Source organism: Triticum aestivum, chromosome 5D (genome assembly GCF_018294505.1).
Source record: "Triticum aestivum cultivar Chinese Spring chromosome 5D, IWGSC CS RefSeq v2.1, whole genome shotgun sequence".
Classification (NCBI taxonomy): domain Eukaryota; kingdom Viridiplantae; phylum Streptophyta; class Magnoliopsida; order Poales; family Poaceae; genus Triticum; species Triticum aestivum.
The window spans coordinates 479,701,987-479,715,419 of record NC_057808.1 but is presented as its reverse complement, the minus strand read 5'-3'; positions in this window follow the sequence as shown (position 1 = coordinate 479,715,419).

Below are 13,433 nucleotides of genomic sequence, written 5' to 3'. Positions count from 1 at the left end.
GCAACGCTCACTGTTCATCCCAGAGGCAGCATCGATCGGCTTCAGTTAGCAGCAGTAGCGAAGGAATCGCTTGATCGGGTTCAGTTTAACCAAATGACCCCACTCGAGTGCACCCTGAGGACGTTGACAAAGAGACCATGGAGCAATGGCTCAGGTGCATCACTGGAGCTCGTGACAACGCTCGGGGATCGAGACGGATCCCGCCCTTCGATGACTCACACCAGCCAACAGAGGTGTGATGCGTATTTTCGAGTGACTTATCTTGCTCTGATCATCCGACTGAATTAACCGAACTGACTGGTTTTTATCTTTGTGCTTGGCAGGAGTTTCCGCAAATGTTTTCACCTGTGCCGAACGGAGAGGTGCTCGTCGGGAACATGGAGAGCGATTGTGGAAGCGTCGAGGACAGCTACACTGAGGATAGTAAGGACGGCAACAACGACTCAGATGGGAGTGATGAGATCGAGTCTTCCCCGTCCGCAGGGGCGCGCACTAAACGCCGCTCTAAGCAGACGTAGGATCCGAGTGCTTGCCAGAGCAAGACCGCAGCCTCGAGTGGCAGGAATCCGAAGCGCACTCGAACGACGACGCCCGAGCCGACTGAGAAGACCGCCAAGCAGCTCAAGATCGCTTCGCCCAAACCTCGGAAGGCTCTGCCCAAGATCAAGGTCATCGTGCCTGTCACCTCGACGCGAGTGTCATACTTCTGTCTTCTACCACTATGAACTCTCGGCCTTTGCTGACCAAATGAAATGGTGTACCAGGGATGCCACCTTGACAACGTCGCGTATGCAGATTGACGAGGACCGCGCTGATGCAGATACGGCGAATGCGGCTACCTCTTAGAAAGGTACGGATGATTTCCTCCCGGCTCGGTGTTGTCGTTCGATTAAACTGTTAACTGAATTGACATTGTCGAGTGAATGCAGCGCTTGTGGATATTATCCATGTCGCGGACGGTGACGAAGAACCACCGCGGAAGGACGCGAGGAGAGGGAGCAAAACCCCGACTGTTGTTCGCGCTACTGCTTGGAAGGCGTCGCCAAGAAAAACGCCTTGCGCCCCGCCCATGCCCAAAGTGACTGCGCCTCAGGGGCAGGGTGACCCTTCTTGGGCTGGCGCCGATCCCGTCATCACTGTGTTGACTGCTCTGCCTCTGGTGCTGACTCCTACGGCTTGAGCGTCGGCTCCTCCTCTCAACATATTCAATCTGCATCGTGTGCGAGAGGACCAAACTAGAGCCAGCAAAGAGGTGATGATCCAGGCTGAGCTGATGATGCAGCACCCGAAGGAGGTGTGCGACACTAGCAAGGCGGCGTATGACGCTAGCGCAGCTCTCCAAGCGAATGTCCGAGTAAGTGCTATCATAAGTTGATTTCCGATTGACTTTTCCTGTTTTTGGTACACCCACAGGGTGTGTCTGTCCTGTGGGGGCACGCAAAGTGCACGCGCAGGGTGTAGTCCCCGAGACTGTCGCTGAATGTTAGTAGTCGGCGGGAGTCTTTGAACTTGTTCGAGTGTTGGCCGTCACTCGGATTAGGTAGACCATTCCGAGTGGATACCATTCCAGTGGGGGCACACTTAGTGCACCCACTAGGTGTAGTCTCCGAGACTGCCGTCGATTGCTTGAATCGGTGGGGGTTTGATAGAACCATACAAGCATGTTTCCTATTTTTTAGCTCATCGATCATGAGTCACTCTCCAGTGGGGGCACGCTGAGTGCACCCAGTGGGTGTAGTCCCCGAGACTATCGTCAACTGCGGGTAGTCAGTGGAAGTCTGATAGAACTAGTATCTTCTCAGCTGGTCGAGTTGTTTACGCCTGCGACTCATTTCTGTGGACATCTTAGGATTTGGTGCTGATCAAGCTTGTTCCTTCCTAACTCGGAGGCCAGAAGGTACCTTAGGATTTGATACTACTCAAGCTTGTTCCTCTCTGACTCAGAGGTCGAAGGGTACCTTAGGATTTGGTACTGGTCAAGCTTATTCCTCTCTGACTCAGAGGTGGGGGGGTACCTTAGGATTTGGTATTGGTCAAGCTTATTCCTCTCTGACTCGGAGGTCGGAGGGTACCTTAGAATTTGGTACTCGTCAAGGTTGTTCCTCTCTGACTCAGAGGTCAGAGGGTACCTTAGGATTTGGTATTGGTCTAGCTTGTTCCTTCCTGGAGTCATGATCGTCACACACTTGGTGTATTTTTATTGTCGCTTGATTTGCTTCTTCTTTATTTGTATCAGAAAACTTGTGAGCTCGGGGCCTGTTACCTCTTGAGCTTGCGTTGGTTTTTTCCTTGAAGAGGAAAGGGTGATGCAGCAAAGTAGAGTAAGTATTTCCCTCAATTTTGTGAACCAAGGTATTAATCCAGTAGGAGATAATGCACAAGCCACCGAATACCTGCACAAACAAACACCAACTTGCACCCAACGCGATAAAGGGGTTGTCAATCCCTTCACGGTTATTTGCAAAGTGAGATCTGATAGAGATGGATAAACGGTAAAATAATATTTTTGGTATTTTTGGTTTATGGAACGGAAAGTAAAAGATTGCAAAGAAAGTAAATAGCAAACTAAAATTGTAGATCGGAAACTTATATGATGGAAAGTAGATTCGGGGGCCACAGGTTTCACTAGAGGCTTCTCTCAAGATAGAAAATATTATACTGGGTGAACAAATTACCGCCGAGCAATTGATAGAAAAGCGCAAAGTTATGACGATATCTAAGGCAATGATCATGAATATAGGCATCATGTCTGTATCAAGTAGACTGACTCCTGCCTGCATCTACTGCTATTACTCCACACATCGACCGCTATCCAGCATGCATCTAGAGTATTAAGTTCATAAAGAACGGAGTAACGCATTAAGAAAGATGACATGATGTAGAGGAGTTAACTCAAGCAATATGATGAAAACCCCATCTTTTTATCCTCGATGGCAACAATACAATACGTGTCAGTTCCCCTTCTGTCACTAGGATCGAGCACCGCAAGATTGAACCCAAAGTTAAGCACTTCTTGTTGGGGAACGCAGTAATTTCAAAAAAATCCTACGCACACACAAGATCCATCTAGGTGATGCATAACAACGAGAGGGGAGAATGTTGTCCATGTACCCACGTAGACCGTAAGCGGAAGCGTTACGACAATGCGGTTGATGTAGTCGTACGTCTTCACGATCCGACCGATCCTAGCACCGAAAGTACGGCACCTCCGCGATCTGTACACGTTCAGCTCGGTGACGTCCCACGAACTCTAGATCCAACTGAGGTCGAGGGAGAGTTTCATCAGCACGACGGCGTGGTGACGGTGATGATGAAGTTACCGGCGCAGGGCTTCGCCTAAGCACTGCAACGATATGACCGAGGTGGAAATCTATGGAGGGGGGCACCGCACACGGCTAAACAATCAACTTGTGTGTCTATGGGGTGCCCCCTCCCCCTTATATAAAGGAGTGGAGGAGGGGAGGGCCGACCCTCTCATGGCGCGCCCAAGGGGGAGTCCTACTCCCGGTGGGAGTAGTATTCCCCCTTTCCCTAGTTGGAGTAGGAGAAGAGGGAAGGAGGAGAGAGGGAGAAGGAAAGGGGGGCGCCGCCCCCCCTTCCCTAGTCCAATTCGAACCCAAGGGGGAGGGGGCACGCGGCCTGCCCTAGCCGCCCCTCTCTCTCTCCACTAAGGCCCATTAAGGCCCAATAACTCCCCGGGGGGTTCTGGTAACCCCCCGGTACTCCGGTAAATGCTCGAACTCACCCGGAACCATTCCGATGTCCAAACATAGCCTTCCAATATATCGATCTTTATGTCTCGACCATTTCGAGACTCCTCGTCATGTCGGTGATCACATCCGGGACTCTGAACAACCTCCGGTACATCAAAACACATTAACTCATAATACCGATCGTCATCGAACGTTAAGCGTGCGGACCCTACGGGTTCGAGAACTATGTAGACATGACTGAGACTCATCTCCGGTCAATAACCAATAGTGGAACCTGGATGCTCATATTGGTTCCTACATATTCTACGAAGATCTTTATCGGTCAAACCGCATAACGACATACATTGTTCCCTTTGTCATCGATATGTTACTTTCCCGAGATTCGATCGTCGGTATCTCAATACCTAGTTCAATCTCGTTACCGGCAAGTCTCTTTACTCGTTCCGTAATGCATCATCCCTTAACTAACTCATTAGTCACATTGCTTGCAAGGCTTATAGTGATGTGCATTACCGAGAGGGCCCAGAGATACCTCTCCGACAATCGGAGTGACAAATCCTAATCTCGATCTATGCCAACTCAAAAAACACCATTGGAGACACCTGTAGAGCATCTTTATAATCACCCAGTTACGTTGTGATGTTTGATAGCACACAAAGTGTTCCTCCGGTATTCGGGAGTTTCATAATCTCATAGTCATAGGAACATGTATAAGTCATGAAGAAAGCAATAACAATAAACTAAACGATCATAGTGCTAAGCTAATGGATGGGTCAAGTCAATCACATCATTCTCTAATGATGTGATCCCATTCATCAAATGACAACTCTTTGTCCATGGCTAGGAAACTTAACCATCTTTGATTAACGAGCTAGTCAAGTAGAGGCATACTAGCGACACTCTGTTTGTCTATGTATTCACACATGTACTAAGTTTCCGGTTAATACAATTCTAGCATGAGTAATAAACATTTATCATGATATAAGGAAATATAAATAACAACTTTATTATTTCCTCTAGGGCATATTTCCTTCAGTCTCCCACTTGCACTAGAGTCAATAATCTAGATGACATTGTAATGATTCTAACACCCATGGAGTGTTGGTGCTGATCATGTTTTGCTCGTGAGAGAGGCTTAGTCAATGGGTCTGCAACATTCAGATCTGTATATATCTTGCAAATATCTATGTCTCCCTCCTTGACTTGATAGCAGATGGAATTGAAGCGTCTCTTGATGTGCTTGGTTCTCTTGTGAAATCTGGATTCGTTTGCCAATGCAATTGCACCAGTATTGTCACAAAAGATTTTCATTGGACCTGATGCACTATGTATGACACCTAGATCGGATATGAACTCCTTCATCCAGACTCCTTCATTTGCTGCTTCCGAAGCAGCTATGTACTCCGCTTCACACGTAGATCCCGCCACGACGCTCTGCTTGGAACTGCACCAACTAACAGCTCCACCATTTAATAAAAATATGTACCCGGTTTGTGACTTAGAGTCATCCGGATTTGTGTCAAAGCTTGCATCGACGTAACCGTTTACGATGAGCTCTTTGTCACCTCCATAAACGAGAAACATATCCTTAGTCCTTTTCAGGTATTTCAGGATGTTCTTGACCGCTGTCCAGTGATCCACTCCTGGATTACTTTGGTACCTCCGTGCTAAACTAATAGCAAGGCACACATCAGGTCTGGTACACAGCATTGCATACATGATAGAACCTATGGCTGAAGCATAGGGAATGACTTTCATTTTCTCTCTATCTTCTGCAGTGGTCGGGCATTGAGTCTCACTCAACTTCACACCTTGTAACACAGGCAAGAACCCTCTCTTTGCTTGATCCATTTTGAACTTCTTCAAAACTTTATCAAGGTATGTACTTTGTGAAAGTGCAATTAAGTGTCTTGATCTATCTCTATAGATCTTGATGCCCAATATTAAGCAGCTTCACCGAGGTCTTTCATTGAAAAATTCTTATTCAAGTATCCTTTTAAGCTTTAGAAATTCAGTATCATTTCCGATCAACAATATGTCATCCACATATAATATTAGAAATGCTACAGAGCTCCCACTCACTTTCTTGTAAATACAGGCTTCTCCAAAAGTCTGTATAAAACCATATGCTTTGATCACACTATCAAAGCATATATTCCAACTCCGAGATGCTTGCACCAGTCCATAAATGGATCGCTAGAGCTTACACACTTTGTTAGCACCTTTTGGATCGACAAAACCTTCTGGTTGCATCATATACAACTCTTCTTTAAGATATACATTATGGAATGCAGTTTTGACATCCATTTGCCAAATTTCACAATCATAAAAATGCGGCAATTTCTAACATGATTCGGACAGACTTAAGCATCGCTATGGGTGAGAAGGTCTCATCGTAGTCAACTCCTTGAACTTGTCGAAAACCTTTCGCAACAAGTCGAGCTTTGTAGATAGTAACATTACGGTCAGCATTAGTCTTCTTCTTGAAGATCCATTTATTCTCTATGGCATGCCGATCATTGGGCAAGTCAACCAAAGTCCACACTTTGTTCTCATACATGGATCCCATCTCAGATTTCATGGCCTCAAGCCATTTTGCGGAATCTGGGCTCATCATCGCTTCCTCGTAGTTCGTAGGTTCGTCATGGTCAAGTAACATGACCTCCAGGACAGGATTACCGTACCACTCTAGTGCGGATCTTACTCTGGTTGACCTACAAGGTTTGGTAGTAACTTGATCAGAAGTTTCATGGTCATCATCATTAGCTTCCTCACTAGTTGGTGTAGGAATCGCTGGAACTGACTTCTGTGATGTACTACTTTCCAACTCAGGAGAAGGTACAATTACCTCATCAAGTTCTACTTTCCTCCCACTCACTTCTTTCGAGAGAAACTCCTTCTCTAGAAAGGATCCATTCTTAGCAACGAATATCTTGCCTTCGGATATGTGATAGAAGGTGTACCCAAAAGTCTTCTTTGGCTATCCTATGACGACACATTTCTCTGATTTGGGTTCGAGCTTATCAGGTTGAAGCTTTTTCACATAAGCATCGCAGCCCCAGACTTTAAAAACGACAACTTGGGTTTCTTGCCAAACCACAGTTCATAAGGTGTCGTCTCAACGGATTTAGATGGTGCCCTATTTAACGTGAATGCAGCCGTCTCTAAAGCATAACCCCAAAACGATAGCGGTAAATCAGTAAGAGACATCATAGATCGCACCATATTTAGTAAAGTACGATTACGACGTTCGGACACACCATTACGTTGTGGTGTTTCGGGTGGCGTGAGTTGTGAAACTATTCCGCATTGTTTCAAATGAAGATCAAACTCGTAACTCAAATATTCTCCTCAACTATCAAATCGTAGAAACTTTATTTTCTTGTTACGATGATTTTCCACTTCACTCTGAAATTCTTTGAACTTTTCAAATGTTTCAGACTTATGTTTCATCAAGTAGATATACCCATATCTGCTCAAATCATCTTTGAAGGTCAGAAAATAACGATACCCGCCGCGAGCGTCAACACTCATCGGACCACATACATCAGTATGTATTATTTCCAACAAGTCTGTTGCTCGCTCCATTGTTCCGGAGAGCGGAGTCTTATTCATCTTGCCCATGAGTCATGGTTCGCAAGCATCAAGTGATTCCAAAAGCCCATCAGCATGGAGTTTCTTCATGCGCTTTACACCAATATGACCTAAACGGCAGTGCCACAAATAAGTTGCATTATCATTATTAAACTTATATCTTTTGGGTTCAATACTATGAACATGTGTATCACTACTATCAAGATTTAGTAAATATATACCACTCATCAAGGGTGCATGACCATAAAAGATATTATTCATATAAATAGAACAACCATTATTCTCTAATTTAAATGAATAACCGTCTCGCATGAAACAAGATCCAGATATAAAGTTCATGCTCAACGCTGGCACCAAATAACAATTATTCAGGTCTAAAACTAATCCCGAAGGTAGATGTAGAGGTAGCGTGCCGACGGCGATCACATCGACTTTGGAACCATTTCCCATGCGCATCATCACCTCGTCCTTAGCCAATCTTCGCTTAATCCGTAGCCCCTGTTTCGAGTTGCAAATATTAGCAACAGAACTAGTATCAAATACCCAGGCGCTGCTGCGAGCATTAGTTAAGTACACATCAATAACATGTATATCAAATATACCTTTCACTTTGCCATCCTTCTTCTCCGCCAAATACTTGGGGCAGTTCCGCTTCCAGTGACCAGTCCCTTTGCAGTAGAAGCACTCAGTCTCAGGCTTAGGTCCAAACTTGGGCTTCTTCACTTGAGCAGCAGCTTGCTTGCCATTCTTTTTAAAGTTCCCTTCTTCTCTTTACCATTTTTCTTGAAACTGGTGGTCTTGTTGACCATCAACACTTGATGCTCCTTCTTGATTTCTACCTCCGCAGCTTTTAGCATTGCGAAGAGCTCAGGAATTGTCTTATCCATCTCTTGCATATTGTAGTTCATCACGTAGCTTTTGTAGCTTGGTGGCAGTGATTGAAGAACTCTGTCAATGACACTATCATCAGGAAGATTAACTCCCAGTTGAGTCAAGTGGTTGTGGTACCCAGACATTCTGAGTATATGTTCACTGACACAACTATTCTCCTCCATTTTGCAGCTATAGAACTTATTGGAGAGTTTATATCTCTCAATCCGGGCATTTGGTTGAAATATTAACTTCAACTCCTGGAACATCTCATATGCTCCATGAAGGAGTGGGAGAGGGGAAAGGCAAGGGCGGCGCCGTCCCCCCTTCCTTGTCCTATTCAGACTCAAGGGGAGGGGGAGCGCGGCCTGCCCTGGCCGGCCCCTAGGCCTATCAAGGCCCATTAACCCCCGGGGGGTTCCAGTAACCCCCCCCCCCCCGGCACTCCGGTAGAATCCCCATTTCAGCCGGAACCATTCCGATGCCCAAATATAGGCTTCCAATATATTGATCTTTATGTCTCGACCATTTCGAGACTCCTTGTCATGTCCGTGATCATATCCGGGACTCCGAACTACCTTCGATACATCAAAACACATAAACTCATATTACTGATCGTCACCGTATGTTAAGCGTGCGGACCCTACGGGTTCGAGAACTATGTAGACATGACCGAGACACGTCTCCGGTCAATAACCAATAGCGGAACCTGGATGCTCATATTGGCTCCTACATATTCTACGAAGATCTTTATCGGTCAAACCGCATAACAACATACGTTTGTTCCTTTTGTCATCGGTATGTTACTTTCCCGAGATTCGATCGTCGGCATCTCAATACCTAGTTCAATCTCATTACCAGCAAGTCTCTTTACTCGTTCCGTAATACATCATCCCGCAACTAACTCATTAGTTGCATTGCTTGCAAGGCTTATAGTGATGTGCATTACCGAGAGGGCCCAGAGATACCTCTCCGACGATCGGAGAGACAAATCCTAATCTCGATCTATGCCAACTCAACAAGTACCATCGGAGACACCTGTAGAGCACCTTTATAATCACCCAGTTACGTTGTGACGTTTGGTAGCACACAAGGTGTTCCTCCGGTATTCGGGAGTTGCATAATCTCATAGTCATAGGAACATGTATAAGTCATGAAGAAAGCAATAGCAATATACTAAACAATCGTATCCTAAGCTAACGGAATGGGTCAAGTCAATCACATCATTCTCTAATGATGTGATCCCGTTAATCAAATGACAACTCATGTCTATGGCTAGGAAACTTAACCATCTTTGATTCAACGAGCTAGTCAAGTAGAGGCATACTAGTGACGCTCTGTTTGTCTATGTATCCACACATGTACTAAGTTTCCGGTTAATACAATTCTAGCATGAATAATAAACATTTATCATGAAATAAGGAAATAAATAATAACTTTATTATTGCCTCTAGGGCATATTTCCTTCAGTCTCCCACTTGCACTAGAGTCAATAATCTAGTTCACATCGCCATGTGATTTAACACCAATAGTTCACATCACCATGTGATTAACACCCATAGTTCACATCGCCATGTGACCAATACTCAAAGAGTTTACTAGAGTCAGTAATGTAGTTCACATTGCCATGTGATTAACACCCAAAGAGTACTAAGGTGTGATCATGTTTTGCTTGTGAGAAGTTTAGTCAACGGGTCTGCCATATTCAGATCCGTAAGTATTTTGCAAATTTCTATGTCAACAATGCTCTGCACGGAGCTACTCTAGCTAATTGCTCCCACTTTCAATATGTATCCAGATTGAGACTTAGAGTCATCTGGATCAGTGTCAAAACTTGCATCTACGTAACCCTTTACGACGAACCTTTTGTCACCTCCATATCGAGAAACATATCCTTATTCCACTAAGGATAATTTTGACCGTTGTTCAGTGATCCACTCCTAGATCACTATTGTACTCCCTTGCCAAACTCAGTGTAGGTTATACAATAGATCTGGAACACAGCATGGCATACTTTATAGAACCTATGGCTGAGGCATAGGGAATGACTTTCATTCTCTTTCTATCTTCTGCCGTGGTCGGGCTTTGAGTCTTAATCAATTTCACACCTTGTAACACAGGCAAGAACTCTTTCTTTGATTGTTCCATTTTGAACTACTTCAAAAACTTGTCAAGGTATGTACTCATCAAAAAAACTTATCAAGCGTCTTGATCTGTATCTATAGATCTTGATGCTCAATATGTAAGCAGCTTCACCGAGCTCTTTCTTTGAAAAACTCCTTCCAAATACTCCTTTATGCTTTCCAGAAAATTCTACATTATTTCCGATCAACAATATGTCATTCACATATACTTATCAGAAATGTTGTAGTGCTCCCACTCACTTTCTTGTAAATACAAGCTTCACCGCAAGTTTGTATAAAACTATATGCTTTGATCAACTCATCAAAGCGTATATTCCAACTCGAAGATGCTTGCACCAGTCCATAGATGGATCGATGGTGCTTGCACATTTTTTTAGCACCATTAGGATCGACAAAACCTTCTGGTTGCATCATATACAACTCTTCTTTAAGAAATCTATTAAGGAATATAGTTTTGACACCCATTTGCCAGATTTCATAAAATGTGGCAATTTGCTAACATGATTCGGACAGACTTAAGCATCGCTACGAGTGAGAAAATCTCATCGTAGTCAACACCTTGAACTTTGTCAAAAACCCTTTTTGACAAGTCTAGCTTTGTAGATAGTAACACTACTATCAGCGTCTGTCTTCCTCTTGAAGATCCATTTATTTTTCTATGGCTTGCCGATCATCGGGCAAGTCAACCAAAGTCCACACTTTGTTCTCATACATGGATCCTATCTCATATTTCATGGCCCCTCCAGCCATTTCGCGGAATCTAGGCTCATCATCGCTTCCTCATAGTTCGTAGGTTCGTCATGGTCAAGTAACATGACTTCCAGAACAGGATTACCGTACCACTCTGGTGCGTCTCTCACTCTGGTTGACCTACGAGGTTCGGTAGTAACTTGATCTGAAGTTACATGATCATCATCATTAGCTTCCTCACTAATTGGTGTAGGAGTCACGGGAACAAATTTCTGTGATGAACTACTTTCCAATAAGGGAGCAGGTACAGTTACCTCATCAAGTTCTACTTTCCTCCCACTCACTTCTTTCGAGATAAACTCCTTCTCTAGAAAGGATCCATTGTTAGCAACGAATGTCTTGCCTTCGGATCTGTGATAGAAGGTGTACCCATCTGTCTCCTTTGGGTATCCTATGAAGACACATTTCTCCGATTTGGGTTTGAGCTTATCAGTATGAAATTTTTTCACATAAGCATCGCAACCCCAAACTTTAAGAAACGACAACTTTGGTTTCTTGCCAAACCACAGTTCATGTGGTGTCATCTCAACGGATTTAGATAGTGCCCTATTTAACGTGAATGCAGCTGTCTCTATGTAACATCCCAAATTTTCAATTTGGAATGTTATACATTAGATCATCCTTGCATAGCATATTTTGGGTCGGGCTCTCGTGCTGGGAGCCCTGCACACACTATGCTGCAGGGCCAACCAGTCGCCTCCACCTGTCCCCGTAGGCCCCACAGCTTACTAAACACATTCTCGTTTCTTTCAATTACTCAAAATTCTCTCTCTTTCCTGATCCCGGCGACGGCCTGGTCCTCGGCTCCGCCGCGTCGGAGATGTATCACCGGCACCTCAACTCCGTCATCTGGAAGGCCGGTGTGCTGGCTATGTCAATCGACTATGGCCTCGCGCCGAAGCTCCCGGTCTCTGCAGCCTTCGAGGAGTGCTCAGCTGGCCGCGTCGAGGGGCGACCATGATTGTCGGAGCACGGCGATGCTGGCAGAATGACAGTGACGACCCCAGCATCGTTCACAACATAGCAATCATGGCCGACACACGTTTTACCGAAAGGGACTTCACGCCGAGAGCTGCTTTGTCTACTTGGCCGAGAGCATGGGTTCTTCTTCCTCCCCCAGCCCGAGCATGACTAGTGTGATCCGCTGCATTATGATGATTTTGTTGAGCTTAACTGCAATTAGGTGATTGAAAACAGAGACATATGGATAGGTGAAGCAGGACATCAAACTTCAGTTCGTACATATGGGTTAACGTCCGTGAATGTGTATACACTCTTCCCGATCTGACTATATCCGGTGAGTTGTAATACAACTCGCCTCTGCTTGTGGAGCTTGCATCGAGCTCCAATCTTGATGCACGCCTCCACGTCCTCCTGCAGCATATCGGCGAATCAATGCTCCACCCAGTTCATCGCCTGGCGCCCGCACGCCCTTCAGTTCCAGTTTCCACCTTCTCACAGGTAGCTGGTCGGCTCAGATCGGGAATGGCGGCACGCGAGCAGCTACCGCTACATTGGCTCGGGCTTGGGCTCACCGGAGTCGGGCGGCGCTAGCGAGAAAGCTCCCGTATTACCGCCGGCCAAGGCTACGACCACGAGCTGCAGACCTCACCTTGCGGAATCCTCTCTTGCAGAAGCTCTAACTCTGTAGAATAATGGCCGCCGCAGGGATAAGGAAACAGAGAGAATTTTGAGTAAATTAAGAGAAACGAGAATGTATTTAGTAGGCTGTGGGGCCTACAGGGACAGGTGGAGGCGGCTGGTTCGCCCTGCAGCATAGTGCGTGCAGGGCTCCCAGCACGAGAGCCCGACCCACATATTTTATTGCATTTTGACAAATCCTCAATAAATCCTAAGCAACTCAAGGACCCTCGGAGAGAGTTGGGGATTTTCCCGATTTTTCATATTTGATTTTCATCAAATATAAAACGAGGATTTTGGTCTTAATTATTTTCTCTCCGAAAAATATTTCATATTAAAATAAATGAGAGGAGAAAATATGACTTCTCCAAAACAATTGAAATATTGGAGGAAAAATATTAAAATCATATATTGGATTTTATTCGGATTTTATTTGCAATTTTAATTGCATTAAAAAATTGCACGTTTTCAAAACTGCATTTTTGGCCAAGAAAAATGTTCACCTTGTTCTAATTATTTTAATTAGACGGGGATTTTTTTATATCATTTTTGGATTTTTATTTATTTTTCTGTGATTTTTTTAGATTCGGCGGAATATTTTTTTTAAAAAAAAACACCGCGCCCGACTGGGCCGAGGCCCAGCCGAGCCAGCCGGCACGCCACCGCGCCGCCGCCTTGCCCCCTCCTCCACGCCACCCCCTCCCCCTCTTAAATACCCCCA